Here is a 6,000-nt window from a genome sequence, read left to right as displayed (position 1 = left end):
TGCCAAAATTGTAGGGAAAAGGAGCATAAAGTAAGAAATATCACAGCTTGCTGAAGTATTTATTTCTGACCTTCTTTGCGTGGTAAGGGAGACATTCACTGTGGTTGTAAATGATCTCCTTAAAAGCCAGAGATGAGCAGTTAACAGTACCTCCCAAAGGCCTGCTTTAATGTACAACAAATAAGTTTTTTTCAGGTCGGTGCTATCCCAGACCTTGAAACTTTAGGGTCAAACCTGAGAGTGAAAGGGACACCTTTATGATGTCAAAGGCAGCAGGCCCTGGTGGTGTTACAGGTAGAGGCGGTTCAACCACCAGGCCAACTAGGCAGTTGCCTGTGGCGCCATCTTGTTGGGGGCACCATCGAGGCAACTCCTGTCTCCTGCGGCCTGCCTCCGCAAGGCATTGAACTGCTTTTTCTGTTGATTTGTTGTAAAACATGATGTTTTAGTGCTTAATTTGTACAAACTTAATGTAATTTGATGTTTAATAGGCTTTTCCTTAATCCCTCCTTATTATCAAACATTTTTGCTTATCCAACGCTTTTATTTTTCAGTGATTGGTTTGGTGGGGGGGAGCCAAAATTCTGTTCGCCTACACTTGAAAAATACCTAGGGCCGGCTCTGGTTACAGGGATTGTGTTACAGGGAACAGCATTTAGTGATGTCATGAAACACTATACTGCCACCTCTCTCTTCTTACCCATTTGTCACGACCCAGGCAGCAGAGCACCAATAACCATACACAGAAGCCAGAATCTATCTAATATCTTTATTAAGGAAATATATAAAGTTAATAAAAGCAAGCGTATGAATTAGTCCAGGAGTAGACCTTTCAGGAAAGGTCAAAATTAGTCCAAGGAAACAATGTCCAATATGAAATATTAAGGTCCAAAGTTGTAATCCAATAACCGAAACACTCACTTGCCAAGCAAGTGAGGGGAGATGACAAGGTCCTTTAGTCCATGAACTTGAGCAAGGCTAGGAAATAACTTGATTCTTGGAACACAAGGCTTGATTCAAGGCAACAAGGAAACGAGGAGCAAGAATAGGATCCGTGGAATTACTTGGCGAGGTCCGGAAAACAAGGCAAGATCCGGAGAGTAAAACAAGGCTGGAAACGAAGGCTTGAAATCGGGAACAGGGCTTGAAACAGGAACGAGGCTTGGAAACGGAGTAGCTGTCCACACACGCTACTCCGGTAGCTGACGAATTGACTCCGCAAGATCCCTTTGTGGGTAAAACACCTAAATAGGGTCCCGTTTTCCCGCCAAAGAGCAGTTCTCTGGAGAACCAGAAACGAAAGCTATTCTCTGAGTCCAGATGTGTGACTCCTTAAAGTTTCACATGGAAAGCAGACTTAATCAGCTGAATGCTTAGCAGCTATCCTCGCACTCCTGCGAGAGGCCGCTTGAACTCCCCTCTGTTGTTTACAAAACTCATGGCGAGAAAACGTAGGAGATTTAGGTTCAGGGCTTGTTTGACAGACTTCTGGAAGACAAATCTCTTGCAGGTGCAAGGTTTCCAAATCTGGCTGGGAAAGTTCCAATTCTGACTGAAACGGTGAAAAACCCAAGTTTTCCTCTTCATCTAGCACCACAGTGCCAGGAACGGGACTACATGGCCCATGACTCATCACACCATTGGTAGAAAGCAGCAGCAACAAGCTCTTCATAGTATTGACAGCTGACGTGGTGCAGAGGAAAGTTTCACGCAGAGTGCAATGGTTGGAGAGTAATCCTCGAATCTTGTCCAAAATGAGACATACAATATGACCCCTGTACCTGTGGAAACAGTGCCTGTGGTTTCCTGACTAAATTTTTGTCAAAATATATCCTACCTAGGCATTTCCTAGGTCCTCCTGACAATTCTATGGTATGGTTCTACAAGAAATTGATGATAGGTTTGCTCTGCAGGATTTAGTGTTGAGTAGACAGGTTTGCCACATTTTAAAACTCCTAACTGTCTTGCGTTAGCACACACAGCAAACATTCTGAAAACTACCTAAATGTGGACCCTTGCATAACAAAATTTTGAGTCTAGATTAGTTCTAATATTAAAATCAAACATCTACACATGAGTTCTGTATAACTGAGTCTTAAATTCCAAATACCAATTTCTTCATCTCCCCCTCCCCCCCCATACAAACACATATGTGAATGGGTGTTGCATCATTTTAGTTCTCATCATTTGATATATCGTCTCTAACAAAATTCAAGATTAATTTAAATTTTCTTCTAACATCAGGTGGAGAAACAGACATTATTGATTAAACAAATCTACGTACTTTCTAGCCTTAGTGAAAATACTGAGTATAAGAAGTCTTTTACTATACAGACTGGGAATTAATCAACATCTCTCAACATCCAGTGGACACTGTACACTTCACATCTCTCAACATCCAGTGGACACTGTACACTGTGTTATAGTACTGAATTTATCCGCATAGGATTTGATGGAATCTATCCTCATGGGACAACACAGGCAACCTCAAATTCTCATTTCCTGCATTCCTAATGCCAGTTCTTTGAATGACTTCTCTAAGTTTGTTTATTTATTGTGTCAGAAGCGAACCGAGGGTACAGTTGTAATGTATTTAAAAACACAAACAAAGTTAAAATACTTGGCATTATACTAAATGTCATTTGACCAGTAGCTGGCCACTTGGAGTGCTTCTGGTGTTGCTATAAGAAGGTCCTCCATTGTGTATGTGGCAGGGCTCAGACTGCATTGTAGTAAGTGGTCTGTGGTTTGCTCTTCTCCACACTCGCATGTCATGGTCTCCACTTTGTGGCCCCATTTCGTAAGATTGGCTCTGCATCTCGTGGTGTCAGAGCACAGTCTCAAAGTGATTCCCCCGAGTAGGGTGCAGTGGATTATTACAGGATAATGACACTCTCTGTTGTGGTCTCCCATATGTGAAGTTCCCTTTCCAGAGAGGCTCTCCTGCTCCAATTTTAGTGTCACTTGGTTAGGAGATAAGGACCTTTTATTTTTCTGCTTTTGGTTCACCTGTCTTCAGTTCTTTACTTTCTTTGATTTGTGGTGGCAGCCTGTGCTCTTGTTGTCTGGGGAAGCCTCTGCTTTCTGCTGTTGCCACCACAATTACCCTTCAGTTCTCAACACCACCACTTGTCCTCTCCTCTTCATTGCAGTTCCAATTCATCTTCTCTCCTACTAGAAATATACTCATAGATAGCATCATTTGAGAACCATGTAAAGTGTTCACAAAGCTTCTCAAGAGCAGTGGAAAAGGCTCTTCTAGAATGGACCCAATAAGATTGCAAGACCAATTGGATTGTGATGGTGCACCAAAGAGAAGTAGACATGAAATATTGTTCCCACAAGGGTCTGGAACCATCAAAGAGCCTTAACAGTCCTGCAGTCAGGTTGGTCTCTCAAACTCTGCTCCTCCTCACTTTCAGCATCAGAGTGGTATCATCTGCATACCTAAGATTGTTAATGTTTCTTCCAGCAATTTTTAATTAATATAATTTGCTCTTTATTAAAATTATTCTAATTAAGAAAATTTGCTCTAATTTGCATTCTAATTAGGGAAATAAGGTACATTAATCATTGCAATTTTTTCCGTCATGTTTCAACCTTCATGGCATATTATAGTTATGATTTATCAGAAAGAACCAATGCAATCTTTATAGGGGTAGACATGAAATAAGAAACTGGAGAGCCAAATTCTTGCTCATGGAATTTATTATGTAACCAAGGCCCTCTACTGCCTCTCAACAAACCTACCATACAGGGATTTCTGTGGACATTAAAAGGGAGAAAGAAACCATATTAAGGAGAAATATATGTTCATAGTGCAGGAAAGTAGAAGAAAAATACTAACATTTGTTTATTAATGTATCCAATTAATAATAGTGTTTCTCCTCAGAGTAGCATCTTGCATCTCCACACCACTCTTGCTTCCTTCCTGTCTGAAATTCCCAGTTCTGCTTTTTTTCTTTTTTTTTTTTTGCAAAAGTCTGATGAAACAGTAACTTCATGTTTTACCCAATACCCTGGCTTCTATAAGAGTTAGACATTTACTTGGTTGAAATAAAGCTGGCAATCTGGGCAAGATGATGGTCCAAGAAAAAACCTGGCTAAACCAGGCTTATTGCAACCCTATGTCACATATTTGCTGGTTAGATCTGATGGAGGTTCTGGGAGGTTGAATGTATTTCACTCCTTTTTGCAGAAGATGCTCCCTCACTTTTGGTTTTGAGGAGGAGTCCTTGGTTTCTGAAAGAAGGCATCATTGGAAAAGGCATAGGAAAATGATATTGGGTCCCAGAGTTCACCAGGTCCCTGGTGCAAAATGTAGCGTGTGCCTGTACTAAGTGTTTGGCCCTTGACAGGACCTAGGATACGTGATTCCTCACACATTTTAATCTTTCAACAGCCTTCCATGTGATTAGTTGAAATGGGAAATATTGGCCTGTCATTCAGGGAGATTCACAGGTAAAATGGTTATTGGGGCCCAACTTTCACTGGTCCAAATGCAATACTTTCCCCCATAAACCCATCAGGCTGTTCAGGGGTTCTTTTGTGATCTTCTGATCACTGACATAAATTTATTCATAAATCCCTTATTTAATGTTTTTGTTAACAAAAAAGTCGTTTAATCTTAGAACCTTTACAGAAATGTGAAAATATATGTTTTCAAGTCTTCAGTATACTGGTCCCAATTTACTGATTGGCCACAATCATAATTTAATTGAGATAGTAATTTAGATTTTTATAGAATTAGGAAAGCACTTCTGGCAGCAAATACACTAAAGCCAATATTTGATAACCTTATGGAGTCCTTCCAGCTGTTTTAATTTTCTACAAGGATATTTGATTCCATTGTCTAAGTTCTTTAGCAGCAAGCAATAGAAACAGAGAACAAGGGGGAAAGTAAGAACCTGATGAATAGAGACTTCTAAAATATTGGGAAAGATTTGCAAACATCTTAATTCAAGAGATTTTTAACATTGTTAATCTCAAACTGGTTATCCTGAATTTAGTTTCTGTTGGAGGGAGAAGAGGGGGAGGGGGAGGAGGAGGATGAGGAGGATAATATATGTCCCCACTGCATATAATCTGGGATAAGATCCTGGGATATAGGGACAGCACCTCAGGCAAATCTACACTGCCCTAATTCCCAGGATCTGATCCCAGATTATCTGATTTAAACTGGATTATATGAGTCCCCACACCATATAATCTGGGATAAAAAGAAAAGTGATTGATCTGGACCAAGCCTGGCACAGAAATGCATTTCTCTTTCCTGAAGAGGCCTCTCTCTTTCCCGCCAGCCTCACACTCCTACGAGGTTGAACTCCCTTACATAACAAGCGGTCCGCCCTAGATAATTCAAGGTCCTCGTTATCTTGCACCTGAACCGGGGCTTGAAACATCTCTTGCTCATTAATTCCCATGGGAATGTCATCCTGGCTGTTATCTATGGCTTCTGGGACCAACAGTTCATTCTGCTCAAACTGCAATTCTCGAGCCTCTGAATCAGCCTGTATTCCCATGCCATCATCCTGAAATTCATCCTGCATCCCATTGTCTGACTCAACTGGCTCTTGTATCTGAAACCCAGAATCCCCTTCTTCATCCTCACTCTGGCTATACTGTGGCTGAGTCACAACAGACACACATATATAGAGAGATGTCTAGATAGATATAAACGTAGATATATAGGGCTTGCAAATATTGCAGGAGGGAAATGCACATATATAGAGAGAGGATTTTCAAATGTTTTGGGGAAAATGCATATGTGAAATTAGTATATATAATTATAAATCTATGTCTAGCTCTGCATTATTTATATAGGCATTGAATGTTTGCCTGTTACTATGGTGGAAGCCAGCCTGAAGCCCCATGGGGAGATAGGTCGGGATACAAATGAAGTTTCGTTGTTGTTGTTGATACTATATTGTTTTTGTTGACCCTACTTTTCCACTTACAGAGCTAGTTTACTGTATTTTTTTAAAAAAAAATACAGTAAAC

Source organism: Anolis carolinensis, chromosome 2, assembly GCF_035594765.1.
Source record: "Anolis carolinensis isolate JA03-04 chromosome 2, rAnoCar3.1.pri, whole genome shotgun sequence".
In the NCBI taxonomy this organism is placed as follows: Eukaryota; Metazoa; Chordata; class Lepidosauria; order Squamata; family Dactyloidae; genus Anolis; species Anolis carolinensis.
Note: the sequence above shows the minus strand (reverse complement) of the source record.